This window comes from Aotus nancymaae, unplaced genomic scaffold, assembly GCF_030222135.1.
Source record: "Aotus nancymaae isolate 86718 unplaced genomic scaffold, 86718_ANA_hifiasm-v0.15.2.pri h1tg000065l, whole genome shotgun sequence".
In the NCBI taxonomy this organism is placed as follows: domain Eukaryota; kingdom Metazoa; phylum Chordata; class Mammalia; order Primates; family Aotidae; genus Aotus; species Aotus nancymaae.
In genome coordinates this window covers 13178002-13198435 of record NW_026988480.1, presented here as the reverse complement: position 1 = coordinate 13198435, position 20434 = coordinate 13178002, and the positions used below count along the sequence as shown (strand labels likewise).

Sequence of the window (20434 nt, the reverse complement as noted above, 5' to 3'; positions counted from 1 at the left end):
ATCAAAGAGAGAGTATTTAAGGGGAAACAAAGGAACTTGCTAAAATTTAAACTTAATTTTGAACATCTTATTTGCATCATAAAATCAGAAATACACTAAATCTTTGTGGGGATGTTAGATTGACTGTATTGATCAGCAAGAGACAAGTCTCTGAGACTCAGATTCTGGAGAGGGGTTCAGGAAAGCACAGTCCAGGCAAGTGCCTCAAATGTCATAGGCACTTGGATCCCTCTGGGTGGGTCTCAGTAACATCACTTCACAAAGCTCACATAAAGAAAAGCAGTCAGTAGTAGACAGCACTAAGTGAGGATGCTTTGCCCCATGTTCCAATATCAGTCATGTGACTTCATGGGAATGATCTCAGCTAAATGAGCCCAAGGTAAATATTCTCTTTGCAAAAGGTGAATACACAATTCTTTATTGATATGCTGGGAATAAATACCTATGAGAAGAGTTGTCTGTATTCACGCTCAGAGCCTAACTGTGTGGGGTGGTGGGAGGAGAGTAACAACTTCTCACCTGTTAAATTGGTTTTGTCAGAATTCTATGCTGTGGTTGAGATATCTGGTTCAGAACAACATATCTGCCTTCAACTACCTCATCACACCACTGGCCTTCCTTGTCCCCACTGAAAGGCAATATTAGGCTGTCTATTGTCCAGCCTTCACAGAAGAGTTGTCTAAAAGTTAAGCACTCCGTTAATGCTTCTACTCAAGCTAGACTGATAGAAGCTTCATACTTGGGTTTACAAATTGCCTAAACTGGAGTGTGTTTTAAGGTTGTGCTCTTGGTTTCTAAGAATGAGACTCTAGCCTTGCTTGTAGGACTCCAGTTAAGTTCAGTGTGTATGACATCACTCAGCATTTCCCATATGAGGCCCCACCAGCCTGATTTCCTTGAGAAATTAGTACAAGAAAAATACATTCGCTTTCCCTGAGGAACTAGCATGTTTCTTCTCATCTAATAATGAGAACTATGCAACTGACCATGTCTCCCCTCTTTTGCTTTGGCTGCCAGGGGGCTAAGAGCCAAATTTAAATATATTTGCAACAATGCGCGCCTATATGGGTCTGTGTATTTGCATCCTTTTTTCACCTGCCTGTTTTTTTTCTTTTTTCCTTTCTTCGTTAATTCATTTGTTTTAGTCTTACCTTCATCAATTACTCTGAAAAAAGGCAGATTTATATATTAATAATAACCTAAAAAGTAGAAAATGTTTGGTAATTTTCAAAATAAAGATGGCTTTACTTAAGAATGATTATTGGCCTCTTTCTAATGTCAGCTTTATGAATTCATATTAATCGAGTTGTATATGATGTTTCTTTTAAAGTACTATATGTCCACACTAAAACAAATGTAACAAAACAAAACATACTTTTGTCTTTGGGTTGATTTAAGTTTCAGAGATTTGGCAGTTCTACCTCTGAAAGACAAAACAGTCTGGAAAACAAAACAAAAACTGATGTAGAACAAACAATCTATGCATCTACTATCAGAGAATGACCTCTTTGTTTTAAAATGGAAAATGAGAGTTATTTACATTAGCTGCACTTTGTTAATTTGCTGATATCATGAATGAAAGAAGACTGTTGGTTGAAAATCCAAAAAAAAAAAAAAAAAAAAAATGGTAAGAATTCAGTCATTGTAATGGCCTAGTTTCAAATATCACAAGACAGGTTTTGGGGGGTTTCTCCCCCATTGTCACTCCCTTCTTTTCTGCTCCACCACTCTCTTACACAAAAACCTTTTTTAAAAATTAGGTATCTTAATTTCCATAGGACTGCATCGGCCATCACGGTTACATGATAAAAAGTGGGCACTATTAGTAAAATAAAGGTTTAACATGTTTGAGTTTTGAAGAACCTAAAGCTAGTTCCAAAACAAACAGGACCCTGTAGATTTTACAGAACTTTTACAAGTGGTAAAACTAAATGGCAGAACAGATTGAGAGCCAGGGTTCTGAGAGAAGGCAAGCAGGACACAGAGACTGTGAAGGGAGACCAGAGGAGAGGCCTTCTGAGAGGGATTCTGCATTGATGGAAAAATAGAAAACAAAGCTGTTGGGTACCATCCTCTGGACATGCACGAGTGATCATATGATAGCAATGTTTTCTTTCTGGTAACGGACTGTCCTCTTTTGCCCTTAAGAAGTTAAAGCCTCTCTTAAACAATACTCTTATTATTGATATGCTGGGAATAAATTCCTTTGAGAAGAGTTTTCTGCATTCACGCTCAGAGCCTAACTCTGTGAGGTAGTGGGGGAAGAGTAACAGCTTCTCATCTGTTAAATTGGTTTTGGCAGATCCCAATGCTGTGGTTGAGATCTCTGGTTCAGAACAACATATCTGCCTTCAACTATCTCATCACACCACTGGCCTTCCATGTCCCCACTGAAAAAGCAATATTAAGTCATCTATTGTCCAGCCTTCACAAAAGAGTTGTCTAAAGGTTTAGCACTCCATTAATGTTCCTACTCAAGCTAGACCAACAGAAGCTTCATACTTGGGTTTACAAATTGCCTAAACTAACTTAATCATAGAGGAATAGACTGCCACATTGGAAAATGACTCATGGTTTGGTTGAAAGAGCTGAAAGAAATGGAGAAGTGGATGCTTGTGAAACTGTTCTAGAGGTTGTTTCAATCAACCCAGAGATGCTTAACCTAGCACCTGGTTCACTATCCAGAAAGATGTGCTTGTGGATCCCTCAGACCTCATTTTTCTTTTCTTACATCTTTTGGAAAATTTGTTGCTTAATATCATGGAACTCTGGGCATTTCCAAGCTCATCCCTCTCTGAGTTCAAGTCTGTAAAGCACAACTTAGGTGTGCCTTGGATTCTTTGTTTTGTTACCCAAATGGGTGAAAATGGACTCACCCTGTGCTCTCTCCCATCACCACAGAGTCTCGTGCTATCCAGTAACCTCCTCTTCTGTACAGGCCAGAGCACAATCTCGTCAGCGTGGAAAAGGTGCTAGCTACCAGGCTCCCAGAGGCAGGGATGTTATCCTTGTCATAGCTGGAAAAGAGCAAGTTGAGATTGGAACCATGAAGTGTTATTACAAGTCACCAAGTTCATGTGTAAGTAATGAAAGAATCACAGAATCTCCATTTAGTGACTAAGACAAGTACCAAATTTCTCAGAATAGAGTGCATTTCATAGGAAACTGATAACCAGATCCTCCCACACCCAAGCAATTAAAATAAAATGACCTCCTTCCTGCTTCCCAGTTTCACACACCCTCACCCTCAATCAAATTGAAATTGAAAAAGTACTTGTATAAATTCTGGCTCCATAGCATTGTATATCCTCTCCCAAATTATGGGAACTTCTGCAAATGAAACACAGTGAGTTCTTACACAGAAATACATACAATAACCACAAGAACTCACTCCCACTATTGCTTCCCTAACATAGGTTCTAAGACTGGAGTCAATGGATATAGAAGTGCTGAACCTGTTGAGCATAATTTTAGTAACAGATGCTATTTAATACATTTCCATGTGCCCATCCATTTTTCTTTTCTTCTTTCATGAACCTAAGAAAATTTCCAAATGAAAAACAGACTCCCATATGAACAATGGACCCGATGAGGTTTGGAACAAATTTATCTTCTTGTCTGCAACTTTGAGTCTTATTTGCATATATCTGTAAAACTAGAAAAGAATAAAATAGGATGAGGCAATCTAGATTATTTGAAATGTTTATAAAACAAACCCTTTTACGATAAATAATTTACAACACCCCTGGACCAGGGCACACATCGAACCCCATCTTCATCTGCCCATAATGTGAAACTGAACAATGGAACTGCATCTGCCGAGTCTGCTGTGAGGAGGGCTGCTTCCAGCACAGCCTCATTTTATTGTCAGGGCTTAACTCAAACTGGCATGGACACAGCAAACCATGATCAGTTGAGGACGCTGCCTCCCTATATATAATTCACTAGACAGGTCCAGCACTGGAGAGCTGAGAAACTGACGCAGTGCAGTGACCATACATTATTAGTGCCCAACCTGTTATCAGCCACCTCCAAGGTAAGTCAGCTCCTGAAGCCTCAAGAAGAGACATCAAAAAAACAGAACGAAGTTCTCCATGGCCTACAGTAAAATAACTGCTGCTGATCTCAAAACCAAAAGGTGTGGCTAAAGGTAGAGAAAAGATACAAGGCTTGATGTTCACCAAGACAAGAGGAGTAACCGAGGCTGGGGCACAGAAGTGATCTCTGAAGCAAACCCTCCAGTAAGTAACAAGGCCTATCTGTGGAGGGCTGTGGGTGAGCTGCTGCAGGATGTGGGCCAATTCTTCCTCCATGTGCCACCCAGACCCCACAGACCTGAGGGTGGAAGGCCCTTCCTCACAGGTACCTGTGGTGTGAGTGTCCAGAAGGCCTGCCTATAGCCAAGTGCACCCTGAGCAGCAGCTCCCAGAGACCCCGGTCCCACCCAGAAGCCCCTGGGGTTCTACTCTTATTCCAGCTCCTGCTCCAGCTGTCCCCATGAGGCCAACTCAGGGCACTGTGGGTGTCAGGAAGAGAAAGAACCTGTAATGGCAAAGATGTTTGTCCTGATTATCACTTAAGAGATAGTTCTGTAAATGCCACTGCTTCTTATTGTTCCAGAGCCTTTCTTGGCAGAAATCGTCATGTTAGAAATGGCTTATCAGTCCTCATGTTACATGGTCTGTCTTGACTTTTCAAACTCTTTCTGGAACCACTGTGTTATACTCTGCTTATGATAAGGGGTCACACTGATGAAATAAAGATTATTTCAAATTTACATGTGGTCTGTATTTTAGAGGCCTATTCTGACTGATGCATTTAATTAATTAATTAATTAATTAATTAATTTGGAGCCAGATCATTGCTCTGTTGCCCAGCCTGGAGTGCAGTGGCACAATCACAGCCACTGCAGCCTCGACCTCCCAGACTCAAAAGATCCTCTTGCCTAGCCTAGGCTGGTCTTGAACTCCTGGCCTCAAGCCATTCTTCCACCTCAGCTTCCCAAAGTGCTGGAATTACAGGCATGAGCCACTGCACCCAGTCTTCAACTGTTGTATTGTAAATGGAACTTAGAAGCTTGATTTCCAGTTTCAGGCCCACATCCTATTGGGTCAGTTTTTATGTCTGGTCATGGCTTTTGTTTGTTTTCTACATCTGCTTTAGTTCATCTGAGTTGACATTTATTTCTGTCTTGAATGTTTTTTGAATAAATTACAGAAAAGGTTTAAAGTATCTCTTAGTATGCTTAGTTCCACAGGATAATCTGATAAAGCATATTATCCTGCGGCGTTAGTTTTTCCTATTGGCTTTTGTCCCAGCGATGCTAACATATCCACGGTGGCAGGAGGGGGAGACTGCCCTGTGTCTGACAGAAACTAAAACGTCTAAAGCAACATTCTTTAGAGGTAAAAATCACCCAATTTATTCCTTTCTGGGTAGCAAAATAATGATGGCAACACGATGAGAGTCTATCACGAAGAGGCTTTTTAATTGGGAACTTTTCAGAATCAAGAAAGTTTGTTGAGTGTGTTTGTACTCAGACTCTATGTATTTTTTTAAACATTTTTAATAGCTTTATTGAGATATAATTCACATCCCAAAGAATGCATTTATTTAAAGGGTACAATTCAATGGATTTTAGTATATTCTTAGAGCAGTGCATTCATCATTGCAATTAATTATGGAACATTTCATTTACTTAAAAAACCCCAGCAACCCTTCGCTATCACCCCAATTCCCCTATCTCCTCCAGCCCTAAGCAAACATTAATCTCTTTTATGTATCCATAGATTTTCCTATCCTAGACATTTCATATAAATTTAATCATACAATATATGACCTTCTTTCACTTTGCATTACGCTGTCAAGGTACATCCTTGTGATACCAGTTTCTCATTTCGTTTATGGCCAAATAATATTCTGTTGTATAGCTATACCACATTTTATGTATCTGTTCCTCAGTTGATGGATGTTTGGATTGGTTTCCATGTTTTTGCGTCTTACATATAATGCTGCCATGAACATTTATGTACAAGTTTTTGTGTGAACATGTGTTTTCATTTTTCTTGGGCATATGCTTAGGAGTGGAACTGAGTCACGTGGTAACCTTATAACCATCTGAGGAACTTCCAGACTGTTTTTCAAAGTGGCTACACCATTGTACATTCTCACCAGCAATCTACAAGGATTCCAGTTTCTCCACGTTTCTTTCAACTTTTTAAAATCATCTGGCTTTTTAATTAAAGCTATCCTAGTGGATGTGAAGTGATATTTCATTATGGTTTTGATTTGTATTTCTCTCATGGCTGGTAATATTGAGGACCTCTTTATGTGCATATTGGCCATTCATATATCTTTTTTTGTTATTATTAAACTTCAAGTTCTGAAATACATGTGCAGAACGTGCAGGTTTGTTACATAGGCATGTATGTGCCATGGTGGTTTGCTGCACCCATAAACTTGTCATCTACATTATGTATTTCTCCTAATGCTATCCCTTCCCTATCCCTCTGCCCCCTGACAGGCCCTGGAGTGTGATGTTTCCCTTCCTGTGATGCCTACTTCTGTCAGTTCATCAAACTCATTCTTTGACTAATTTAGTTTCCTTGATGGTGAGGAGTTGTGATCCTTTGGAGGAGAAAACGCATTCTGGTTTTTGGAATTTTTAGCCTTTTTGCACTGGTTTTTCCTCATCTTCTTGGATTTATCTACCTTTGGTCTTTGATGTTGGTGACCTTTGGATGGGGTTTCTGTGTGGACATCCTTTTTGTTGATGTTGTGCTATTGCTTCCTATTTGTTAGCTTTCCTTCTATCAGTCAGGCCCCTATGCTGCAGGTCTGCCAGAGTTTGCTGGAGGTCCAGTCCATACCCTGTTTGCCTGGATATCACCAGTGGAGGCTACAGAACAGCAAAGATTGCTGCCTGTTCCTTCCTCTGGAAGCTTCATCCCAGAGGGGCATCTGCCAGGTGCCAGCTGGTGCTCTCCCGTATGAAGTGTCTGTCGACCCTTGCTGGGGGTGTCTCACAGACAGGAGGCATGTTTGGGAGAGGCAGTTTGTCCCTTATCAGAGGTCAAGTACTGTGCTGGGAGATCCCCTGCTCTCTTCAGAGCTGGCAGGCAGGAATGTTTAAGTCTGCTGAAGCTGTGACCATAGTCGCCCCTTCCGCCAGGTGCTCTGTCCCAGGGAGATGGGAGTTTTATCTATAAGCCTCTGACTGGGGCTTCTGCCTTCTTTCAGAGATGCCCTGCCCAGAGAGGAAGCATCTAGAGAATCAGTGTGGCTACAGCGGCCTTGCTGAGCTGTGGTGGACTCTGCCCAGTTCTAACTTCCTGGTGGCTTTGTTTATACTGTGAGGGGAAAACCACCTACTCAAGCCTCAGTAATGGCAGATGCACCCAACCCCCACCAAGCTTGAGCATCCCAGGTCGACTTCAGACTCCTATGCTTCAGTGAGAATTTCAAGCCAGTAAATCTTAGCTTGTTGGGCTCTGTGGGAGTGGGATCCACTGAGCTAGACCACTTGGATTCTTGGCGTCAGCCCCCTTTCCAGGGGAGCAAAAAGTTTTGTCTCACTGGCATTCCAGGTGCCACTGGGGTATGAAAAAAGTATCTCCTGCAGCTAGCTGAAGTTTTGTGCTTAAAACCCAGGGCCCTGATGGCATAGGCACATGAGGGAATCTTCTGGTTTGTGGGTTGCGAAGACAGTGGGAAAAACAGTATGTGGGCTAGAGTGCACTGTCCCTCATGGCACAGACCCTCACAGCTTCCCTTGGCTAGGGGAGGGAGTTCCCCGACCACTTGTGCTTCCCGGGTGAGACAATGCCCCCCACCCTGCTTCTGCTCACCCTCCATGGACTGCACTCACTGTCTAACCAGTCCCAATGATATGAGCCACTTTCCTTAGTTGGAAATGCAGCAATCACCCCACTTTTGCATTGATCTCTCTGGGAGCTGCAGATCGGAGCTGTTCCTATTTAGCTATCTTGCCAGCCACCTTCTGTTTTGTTTGTTTGTTTGTTTCTGACAGAGTATCGCTTTTTGGCCCCGGCTGGCATGCAGTGATGCAATCTCAGCTCACTGCAATCTCCTCCTCCCGGGTTCAAGCAATTCTCCTGCCTCCGCTTCCTGAGTAGCTGGTATTACAGGTACCCACCACCACGCCCAGCTAATTTTTGTATTTTTAGTAGAGACAGGATCTCATGGCATTAGCCAGGCTGGTCTTGAACTTCTGACCTTAAGAGATCCGTCTTGGCCTCCCAAAATGCTGAGATTACAGGTGTGAGCCACTGCACCTAGCCAGACTGTATGGTTTTAACTATATATTTTTTTCATTCAGGTATAGATTTTGTTTTGGTTGCCAAGTATAGGACTAGATGTTGATAATGTAAATATAAATAAGATGTGGCTCCTGATCTCATGTGTTCACAATCAAATAGGAAATTTATGAGAAATATACAAAAGCAAAAGGTGGTAAGTGTTTTGATGAACTTAATATGATATAATTGAGACTCCAAGGAAGGAATTCAACTTGGGGAGACTGTTATGAAACCCTTCCTGGAGGGTCTGAATCTTGGCATGAGCATTCACCTGGCAGGGTGGGAATGGGGACGTTCCATAAATGAGATGCAAGAGACCAAGAGAAATGAGTCTGGGGAGAAGGACAAGGAAGACAACAAGAAAGGTTAGTGAGGCCAGCTCGTGGACCTCATGTGCTGGGACATCCTGTGGGTATTTGGGATACAGTGAAGCATTTTAAGCAAATAGGTGACACTCTGACTTATGTTTTTAAAACAATCAAGTGGCAGTATAATTACAGTTCGGTGAAAGGAGTGTGTGTTTGGTCATTCTTGTGTTGCTATACAGGAATACCTGAGACTGGGTAATTTATTTTTTTAAAAAAGAGGTTTAATTGGCTCACAGATCTGCAGGCTGTATAAACATGGCACCAGTATCTTCTTGGCTTCTAGGGATGCCTCAGGGAGCTTTCACTCATGGCAGAAAGTGAAGTGAAAGCAGGCATATCACATGGCAGGGGCGGGAGGAAGAGAGACAGGGGAGGTGCCACACACTTTTGCACAACCAGGTCTCATGTGAGCCCACTCATCATGAAGAGGATGGTGCTAAGCCATTCATCTGTCCACATGATCTAATCACCTCTCATCAGGCACCACCTCCAACACTGGTGATTATATTTCCACATGAGATTTGAAGGGACTTCCAAACTATATCAGCATGTGAAGTAGAGAGACCAGTTCAAAGAATATTTTAATATCCAGGAAAATGATGTCAAGAACCTAGAGCAGTGAAATGCACTGAAAGGGATAAGCACAAGAGATATAAAAGGGATTTGTGCAGAGGCGAGTCAGTGATTGAGAGCTAACTCTCAGGCTTCCTGGGTGACTTGTGGCACTGAATAACTCACAGACACTGAGCGAGAGTGTTTATTCATTAAAATACCAGACATAATTTGCACTTCAGATTCTAAAAGTTAGGTTCTGAGACTGATCTTCAGTTGTTCTAAGAGGGTCATATCTAAAATGGGTATTTCCATGATTTGATCTCTTTCAGGTTCTATAGGTTGTTATCACTACCACAGGCAGAGCTGTCTTATCAGGAACCTCACTTCTATTTGCAGCTCCCGCTGTATTTGCCTAGCAGTTGTTCACAGTTTGTTTCAAGTATAAGGATTTTGTCATATGCTCTTTTTCTACCAGTTCTTTGTCAATTAATATAATTATGTTTTTACATAAGTAATTCATATTTACATGGAGAAATAAGAGACCTCATAGATGAGAAAATAAAGAAAACTCATTTATGAGTCCACCACATAGAGAAAGCTCTGGTTAACATTTATTTTTTTTTGGTATGGAACCATGCAGAAGTTTTATACCTATACACCTGTGAAATGTTTATGTGTTTATATAAAAGTGGTCCATTAATATATGTTTCTTTTTTACCTGGGTTTTCACTCAAAAATATGTTGTTATTTTATTTCCATGTGAATAAATATACATCCCAAAGCCATTCTAAATGTCTGTACCATACCTATGTGCCACAGTTAATTTAACAAATTTCTTCTTAGATGACAGTTAATGTCCTTGTTTTTACGAAACAGTCATCATAGCTGTAAGGTCTGGGATTTGATTTTACCCTCCTTGCCAGCTAAAAAGTAAATCTGCTACTGTTTCACGGATGTTGGTAGAAGACACAAGATGCTGGGTCAGAGACAAAGGGCTTTATTACTATAGTACAACAGGTAGCCTGAATATCAACATGTACCTTGGTTTCCCTTGCTTCCAAACCCCACAAGTGTGATACCATAGGCTCAGATGAATGCTTTTCACACAGTGGGTTTGCATTGCAACTGAGGAATACTGAGCTTAGGGTATCTACTTCCGCTTTGTAAACGGTAAGCAAGCCTGCTCTTTGTCTCAGTAGGAGACGTTACCTCATCCTCCAAGGTTTCTTGCTATAAGCACCAGCCTGGGAAATGGCCTTGGTAAAGCCTGGTAAAGGATGGTACATTCTTGCCATATCCAGCAAGGTGTGTAGTAACACAAGAGATTTATCTAGGGCTAGGGCTACCCCCAACAATAAGCGTCCTTGCCTACATATCCTAAGAATAATTTCAAAGGAGTGAAATTACTGGACCGAAGGGTTTGCAATGCTGTAGACTTTCTGTAAGACTCTCTAATTGTAATGTAATTACCAAATTGCCACCTAGAAACTTGCTCATGCAGGTTTGCTTTCTCACTTGTGCTCTGTAAAATGACTATAGCTTTTCACATACTAACCCAGGAATGGCCTCTCTCATCTGAGCACTCAGATCCATGTTGGCAGTCTCTGCTTTTCCGGAGATATGTCTCATTTGTATTAACAGGGAGGGTATTTTAGCAGAGCCGTTTCCTGATGGGTGTCAAGCTGAAAATAGATTGCTTGCCCCCAGGTTGGTGGAAATAGGAATGTTTAGAAATAACATTGCCTCTCCTTCTCTGCAGCAGGTCAAGCCTCTTCCTACTCATGAGGCCTAAGCCCCTGTTTTCTCATTTGATCTAACACTCTGGACAGGTGGTATGTTCTGTGTGTGCTCATAGGTGAATTTTAATGACATTTTCAAGGCATTCTGAAAAAACAAAGCAATTCTTTGAATTGCTTTTGTGTAATAATAAAATTATTTGACATAAGTCTTATTGAAAACAGATGTGGAAATATGCAATTCTTACTTTTTTACTATCCTTTCCTTGGGCCTTTTGACTTAAGCCAATCTGAATTTTGATGTTGAAAGTTTCAGAGTCTCTCTTTTCCAGGTGTATTGTCTTTAACATATGGGAAAATCTAGGAGGAGAGATGCTGAGCAGTAGCTAACACTGTTGAAAGCAACTCTGAACCATCAAAAAGCTAATTAAGTAGGAAAGGTTTGTCCTTGGACCAAGGCCTCCCATGTGATAGGACTCTGGTGCGTTGAGTCCTGGCATGGCTAGTGCCAGTGGGTTTGAGTATGGGAAACTCTGTTCTAATCACAGACTTTTCCTATAATTTTGGCATATTCATTTCTTTTTGATTTCTTCTTCTGTTAAATGAAACTACAAATATCCAAACTTTAATTGCAAAATCATTTCTAATAGCCCTTGTATTTCATTTATGTGTGTGCCACCAAAGCATATAACTCTAGACAGTATTTTGTTTTCCTTCTAGACCTCCTCTCTCATTCATCCCCCAGTAGTAGCTCTCCATGATCTTACCCATGCATTTCCTGGCGCTGGAGGCAGATAAGTTGAAATCGATTATGTATTGGCTAATAGAGGTTGTTCATAGTTAGCTGCTAATGGATTGCCTATAGTATTTGCTTGAAGTCAATGAGTCCAGTATCTGCAGAGAAAGAATTCTGGCTACTGGATTCTCAAAATGGTTTATTTTGGTTTATTTTTGTCCCCATACCAGGGATGTTGGAGGGAAAAGTCCATAGTGCCTAAAGAGCCACCTTCAAAGAAAAGTGACTCTATTTTTCTTTCTGGTCTTGTGGTACTGTTCCTATAGAGTGCCCTTTGAGTGACATCTACCCTACTATTGCAGCAGGAAGAATCATCCATTATTATAGACTGAATGTTTATGTTCCCCAAATTCAAATGTTGAAGTCATGACCCTCCAATGTGACTATACTTGGAAATTGGACCTATGAGGAGGTGATAAAGGTTAAATAAGATCAAAAGTGTGGGAGTGTAACCTGATAGGGCTGATGCCCTTATAGAAAGAGAAAAAGATGCCAGAGCTTGCTCTTTCCATCATATGAAGACACAAAAAGAAGGTGACCATCCACATGTCAAGAAAAGAGCCCTCAGCAGAAACCAACTCACCAAATCTCGATCTAGGACTCCAGCATCCAGAACTGTGAGAAAATACGTTTCAGTTGTTTAAGTCACACAGTCTATGATATTTTGTGTGGCACCCTGAGATGACCAATACAGTCACATGGACATTCCAGAAACAGCCACCTAGAACTGGGCAGGTGGAAGTCCAATCACCTTTGAGATGACATGTGACATGTGCCCAAGAATAGCATTTCACCTTCACTGATTGGTACCAAATGAATCCTCTGAAATCTCTTATTGGCAAAGCACAAATGCTAAGTGAATTAAGGAAAGTAGATTATGTGTGCCAAGTTTTAGTTCTTATCTATGCTGAACATCTTTTTCATTTCTCTGTAAAATGTACAAAGATCCTAACTATCCAGATAGTCATCCAACTTTATAGGAAGCACTTGCTGAAAATCTGCTTTGAGATCTGTATTAAGACTCTCTGAGCATAAATAAATCTTAACTATCATGATATTCATCCACCTGGCATAGTAGGTGGTTAATAAACCTTTGTTATAGGCTAAGTGAATGAATAAATGAATGAAAGAATGAATTGGTAAAAAATAGAATGTGAAGCGACTCTAGTGTCTGATCAATTTTATAAATCATTCCACATATCTTCTGACTTTCCAAAAACCTTCATTACCCATGGTTTTCTATACATTTCCTTTCAAGAAACCTAAAGAAGACTAACCAAGATATCTTCATCCAGTTCTACGCTATAAAGGAGGGGGGATTTGGAAGTGGAAATCTCAAGGATCCTCCTCCTCACATGTACAGAGTGTTCCTTCAGATTTCTATATGACTTCCTTGGGCCCCATATCACAGCTGAGATGTTCAAATCATTTAAGTCCATTTCATAATGTTCAAGAGGTGTGCAAGATTACATTCATTCTAAGTATGAGAAGCCACTTCTTCTGTTTGCAAATATCAGAATACCCAACTCACAGGAGCTTAAACCAATAGTTATATATTTTTTCTCTATATGATACAAATACTAGAGGTAGACTGTCCTAGGCTGGTCCCTTGATTCAATGATCCTTCAGCTCTATGGCCTTTAAAAAATGTTTTCCAGATGGTGGCTTCTCTTCCAGGCATAACATCTGCTTTCTCATCAGTGAGAAATGGGAAGAGTATGCCTTTGCCTTTTTATTTTAAAACTCATCTTCCAACCCACAGAGTTCTACCTATATCTTCTCTGCCAGAGTTTCATTGCATTGCCTTCCTTAGATGCAAGAAACAGAGGAAGGCAAAGAAGAACTGGGTTTAGAATGTGTGTTGAATGAACACACATATGCCAGTATCTTCTACACTTTCTTAAGTAAGAAGAGTAAGTTTTGGAGAATGCCAAACAAGACTTGGAAGTAAGAGTAGCTTCTGAGAGTTCAGCAAAAAGCATTATGGCTATTTCTTTCATAGCCCTGCCTTAACGAAGCTCCATGACCAAGTCTGTGTCATCTAGTTCCAATCTAAATGGCCAAACCAGGATCAGATATCCCCATGGGTCAATCATGGCTAGGGGTCCTGCGAGCTGAGGGCCAGGGTTAGATGGTTAAAACATGGGTTGTAGGGCCACTCAATGTACTAATAGCACAAAGAAGAGGAGTCATTGTGAACAAGGGAGCCTCAAGTTGGGTCCGTGTACTCTTGGAGGAGGTGAGTGGATTGCAGGAAAATTCTTCCAATATCATCTCCTGCTGCCCTCAATTGCTTCTGGATGTGTTTTTAGAGACCTTGGAGAACAGAGTTCTTGTCTGAGCATACAAAGACATAGGAGGTATCCCAGCTCTGAGCTATGACTTTGGGCAAACTATTCTTTAAATATCCATTGCCTCATCTGTTCAGTAAGAATAAAAATATCCACGGATTAAGTGAGAAATTGAAATAAGCACAATCTGACATGACTGAAGCCTTAGATTGATAGAAGATGTGCTATGATTTGCATCTTAGAACAGTGCCAACCTGTAACTACCTTTCCTAGCCATTGATAGGTTTCATATCTCTCTGAATGTGACCTCATGAACATGGGCCATCAATATTTACAAGAAGAATTATTTTTGAATTTTTCCAGGCTTTTTCTCACCTCTCACCCAGCATGTTCTCTTACAATGACTGATTGGGGGTGGCAGACGGAATATGTCTTCTGGAATCAGGAGCTGTGTCTCATGATCCCATTTGCAGTGTGTGTGACTACAGAAGGCAAAACCTGAAATCCCCTCTTCTCACCGGAGGTCACACAGAGCCCAAAGGGTTAAAGCAACAGTCAAATGAGCTGCACACTTCATCTCTAACAGACTGTTCAATAAGATGGCTACTTGACCACACTACTTTCCATGAGGTAATTGTCCCATATGCACCCTCTTTCCTTGGTAGAAGGTACATAACATATAAATAAATGATCAAGTTACAGAATGAACTCTGAATGACCAATTCTGGTTCAAGTAAAGGCCTTCCCCTACCCTGCAGCCCCTGATGATAAATCTTTCAGCAACAGGCTGATCCCTTTCCGAAAACAGACTGTCTAGCAATGTTTTCACCTTCTGCACTTGTCAGGATGGAGTGAGTGTGAGAGGGAGACCTGAACACACACAACCACAGACAAATGGCCTTGAATGGGTTTCCTCATTCAGGGCCATTTGGCTGATCCTCTGGCGGCTGCTGGGAGGAAGAGAAAAGGGAACAGGTTGCAATGTCAATAATAATAGCAAATGCAATAGACCATCTGCAAAAGGGAGCTGTTGATCTGACTTCCAGAGCATGCTGGCGACAAGGTTGAAAGGACAGGACAGAGCTCCCACTACTAAAATGAATGACAATGTCATTTTCCATTTCTTCATTCTCTTAGTTTTCCCTTGGGGGTAAATTATTTAAAGTCTGTTGTGCGTCTTTGCAAATTTGCAAAGCAACTTTTATGTGCTATCTCATTATACAGATATCCCAGGCCTGTTTGTATGCCATAGGAAAAAGGATATGAAGGAATTAGGGCTTCAATATTTCTCAAGGTGTTCTTTGGTGACAAGTTGCATGGGGCTTCTAGGGGAGGGGGGATACGAAAGGGCTTAGAAAGTTGCTGCTCTGACCAGAAATGGAAACCACTCCCTCTCACAGGGAAGTTATTGTTGATCAACACCTTTCAGAGGCAGTCAGAGGATATAGAAATCGGGTAAGGTTATTTTCCTTTGTCTTGTTTCTCTGGTTCCCTGGTGTTTGCTTTTCCCTCCAAATAAATTGGAGTGAAACTGCATTAAAGTGACTAATAAATCTCAACCTGTGCAGATCTTCTCTAAATGCCACCACTTCCTCCTCTTGCTCCTACCAGGAGGTTCTAGTCTTGGGTCTGGCTAATGTCTTTCTGTAATCCAAAGCCTGCCTCTATGACCTGATGGACCTGCCACTCGATCCTTAAACCACAGCCATCTTGGGGCTGCAATTCAGGTCTTTCCTGTTCGCCATTGGCTCTCTGGTCTGTAAATCTCTTGAGTTATTGATAGAGTCTTGGATAGTCCCTGCTGTGTCTTTGTGTGAATTTCCAAAAGCTCTCAGCTCTTGGCAGTCTAAGCAGAAAAGCATCCCCCTGTGGATTGAGGTGGCTGGCACCTGCCCAGCCCTTGGATTGCAGGCTGGTCCTCAGCCCTCACTTGCACCCCTCCGCCCAGCACACAGACACATGCTGTGGGCTGCAGAATGGCAACACCTCTGTCGTTTCTCTTTGCCTCTGGCCAAAGTGTCACAGGGAAGTTAGCTCTGATGGCAAGTCAGGCAGGGGTTGCTCTCTGGGCTCTTTTGACTGCTGTGTCAGGCCACCACAATGTCCTGGCAAGGACAGCTTAACTCTTGCCAAGGGAACTTTCATTTATTCATTCAAACACTGACTGAACACCTTCCAAGTGCCAGGCAAGTGTAAGGTGCTGGGGATATTGAGGGGGCACCAAGACAGATGTGGTCCCTGTGCTCATGGGCCTCATAGTCTAAGTGTGGGACAGACAAACACGTGTGAGCAGGCAGAGTAATTTCATAATGTATGAGGGCTGAGGAAGTTATGACCAGACTGCTGAGAAAGAAAATAATAGAAAAGCAAGGGATGGATTTCAAATGAGGCATTTGTGGTGAGATCAAAAGGATAAGGATAAGCCAAGGCCAAGAGCATGAGTGGCCCATCTGAAAACAGAAGCAGCGTGTGTCAAGGCCATGAGGCAGAAGAAGACTGACATACTTCAGGAACCAAGGGGGCACTGGAGCAGAGGGGGTGAAGCTCAAGAAGGGAGGCACGAGTAAGGTCTTTGAAATGTGCACGACACAGGTCATTCAGGACTCACTAAGGCTTTCCAACTGCATTCTTGATGCAATGGAAGTCATTTGAAAGGCTTTAAGCAGGATATAACATGATCGGGTTTGAATTTATGAAGATCACTTTGGTTGACAGCTCTAGTTTCTGTAATTTGCTTTATCTGCCTTGCTCAGCCCCATAATGTACCTTCCTGATTGGGAGTTGGTGCAAGGTTGATACACCCCTACATTCACAGTCCCTGGCCCCCCCACCCATGCCTTTTCCATCATGGCCCTATGCTTGTGCCTTCACAAAACACTGAGCCCCATATCTGTGAGGAGAGCTTCCTCGACTTGGTTTCCCCCTTAGCATTTCCCACTTTCCAAGCTTCAAGATATCCACAGGCTAAGATCCTTGGGACACTTTTCCTACTCATATGAAACAAGTGGGGATCCTGTTACTCTACTCTTTACCAAGACTCAAATGTGGGCTCAAACTACCTGTGAACTTGACATAGTATACGTGTTAATCTAAAGACCAGAAATGCTGTTGCAAAATGTTTTACCTTTATGTAGGTACTAAAGACGCATTTGCATTTTTCTCCAAGTGTTCTGGCTCTTCCCAGTCCACAGAAGGCCAGCAGCACGGTGGTCTGATGAGTGGATTGGAGTATGAGTCATCAACGGGTCTTCCTGGAGACACTGCAGAGGCCTGACTGCATCTGGTGAAACTTCATTTTGACGCAGGTGTTGGTGACATGGTCAAGTCATGTAGAAATGAGAGATTCAGTTTCTCTTTTCCTTTGTGGCCTGTCTACACAGCTTCATGAGAAGAAGGGTGGGAAAATTTGTATCCCACTACTCGGAGACGTTTTAAGAAGAATAAATCCAAGCACCTGGAACCTGAAGTCAAGTCATTTTTTTTTTTAATTCATTGGTATAAGGGAAATTTTGGAGAAAAAGAGGATACAAAGCTTTCTTTCTGGAAGTCTTTAGGGGAAAAGGGACTTTCAAAGGTGTAGTATAGTTGGTCGAGTGAAAAACCCTCAAGTAAGGCTTCCAGATTCAAATCTCAATCCTACCACTTCCTAGGCGAGTGGTAGGATTACCATTTAGTCTGCTCAGGCTGCCATAATGAAATACCCTAGACTAGGTGACGTAAACAACAATAATTTATTTTCTCACAGTTCCGGAGGTTAGAAAGTCCAAGATCAAAGTGCTGGCTAATTTAGTTCCCCAGTGAGGGCCCTCTTCTGGCTTGCAGATGGCTTGCCAACTTGCTGTGTCCTTATATGGAAGACAGAGAGAGAGACAGACAGAGAGAGGAGAAGCTCCCTGGTGTTTCATCCAATAGGGACACTAATCCCATCATGAGAGCCCCATCCTTATTACCTCATCTACCCCTAATTACCTCTCAAGGACCCTGTCTCCTAATACCATCGAATTATGGGTTAAGACTTTGATAGATAAATTTTTGGGGACACAAATATTCAGTCTATGGCACTGCATCCCTTTGCCCCCAAATTCATCCCCTTATTGCACACAAAATACATCCATTTCCCCACAGTAGCCCCAAAAGTCTTAACTGATTTGCAATATTATCTCTAAAGTCCAAAGTCTCACCTTAGTATATGTAAATAAGCTATGGATGAGACTCAATATACACTTCATCCTGAGAAAAAGCTTCTCTCTACTTGTGAACCTATGAAACCAAACATGTTGTATGTTTCCGAAATGCAATGATGGGAAAGGCATTGGATAGACATTCCTATTCTAAAAGAGAAATATTGGAAGGAAGAAAGAGGTGAGTGGTCCCAAGCAAGCATAAAACCTAGGAAGGCAAATACCATTATATCTTTTTTTTTTTTCTTTTTTAGATGGAGTCTCACTGTCACCCAGCCTGGAGTGCAGTAGTGCAATCTCAGCTCACTACAACCTCTGCCTCCTGAGCTCAGGCAATCTTCCTGCCTCAGCCTCCTGAGTAGCTGGGACCACAGGCATGCACTACCAAGCCAGGCTAAGTTTTTGTATTTTTGGTGGATATGGCATGTCTCGCCATGTTGCTCAGGCTGGTCTCAAACTTCTGAGCTCAAGTGATCCACCTGCCTTGGCTTCTCAAAGTGCTGGGATTACAGGTGTGAGTCACTGAGACTGACCCCATTAGACTTTAAGGCTCAAGAATAATCCTCTTTGGTTTGCTCCTTCACCCTCCAGGCCCAGTGTGATGGCAAAATCTCTCCCACAGGTCAGCAGGGCAGCCTCATTCCTTTGGCTCTCTGTGGTAGCTCTGCCCACACAGGGCTCTGCAGAGTTGTGGTCCAGCCATCTGAAACTTACGTGGAGGCAGCCTTGCACCCCTGGCCTGTGCACTCTGGACCAGTGATAGGATTGGCAGCCCTGATGAATTCTGAATTGTGGTTCTGGGTTCCTCTTTTCCTTATCTTGAAAGATAGCACATGTGTGCAACTAGATAGTTTCATGATTCCATCAGGTAAAATCCAAAAAGTCTGACAGACTTGCTGCATTTTATCATGTCTTTTATGTCTCCTTTAGTTCATACTGGCAGTGTCTCTGCTGGTATAATCTCATCTCTATTCCTGGCTTCTGTTAAGATGGCTAATTAAATGTAGAAACTTCATGCATGACCTCTATTAAAGTGTTGATCATTCATACTCTTAGTGTTCTTTTCAGAACAAGTTTTCTTTTCTTTCTTTCTTTCTTTTTACAATATGGAATACCTGAGAAATTTTCAGATGTTTAAGTTCTGGTTCTTTCTTGTTTAACAATTTCTTCTTCAATTTATCTCTTTCTTCACATTTTGCTATAAACAATTAGGAGGAACCAAGTCACTCCTTCAACACCTGGATTAGAAATCTCCTCAGTTAAATATCCAATTTTATTACTTATGAGTTCCACCTCCAACAAAACATTAGAACACAAACACAAGCCAATAAGGTTCTTTGCCACTTTATGACAAAGACTGCCTTTCCTCCAGCTTCCAATAACATGTTCCTTATTTCCATCTAAGACCTCACCAGAATCTATGTTAATGTCCATATTTCTAGCATACATCTCAAAACTCTTTCAGACTCTATTCATTACCCAGCTCCAAAGTTACTCCATATGTTTAGGTATTTGTTACAGAAGCACCATACTTTTGTTTGACCAAATGTCTGGGCATCTTGTGGCCCAGTCAAGTTGACACATAAAATTAACCATTATAGCATCATGTCATATCCAAGATTGTTATCTTTATTACTTCCTTCATCTATAAAGCAGGGATAATATAAAATCAACCTCATAGAGTTGCTTTGAAGAGTCACCTTTTCAATGCATATAAAGCACTTAGCAGTGCCTGGCCCACAGTGAGGACTCAGTACATGATGGCTATTATTATTGCCACTAGGTTGTACACATCACCAAATAAAAAGTCTACAGTGAACTTTAGAATGTTCATAAGTGAGTTCAACTCACCCCTGATTATTCATAATGCTGTAATGCCAGGTTCCTTAGCCTTGAACATATTATCCCAGGACAGTGTGATCTGGCATTGTATCTGTTGAAACTAAAAACCCTTACTGGGCTTTTAGGGTCGGACTTTGTGTAAAGTAGTGAGTAATGCTAACTGCATTAGAACCACCTTCTAACTTGTAAAAAATAGAGATTCTTAGGTTCCACATAAAACTTACTACAGCAGCACCTCTTTTTTGTTGTTGTTGAGATAGAATCTATGTCACTCAGGCTGGAGTGCGGTGGCATGATCTCGGCTCACTGCAGCCTTGACCTCTCAGACATTGATCCTCCCACTTCAG

General features: G+C 41.7%; 1 long non-coding RNA gene across 1 annotated transcript; it reads right to left on the bottom strand.

Moving 5' to 3' along the window:
- Positions 1 to 398: 398 nt before the first annotated feature.
- On the bottom strand, positions 399 to 17720 carry LOC105732375 (uncharacterized). The gene is made up of 3 exons (XR_001110965.2): positions 17189 to 17720; positions 3586 to 3655; positions 399 to 3017 (listed from the first exon to the last, which is right to left on the bottom strand). It is a non-coding gene; the product is annotated as an uncharacterized LOC105732375 (long non-coding RNA).
- Positions 17721 to 20434: the final 2714 nt, after the last annotated feature.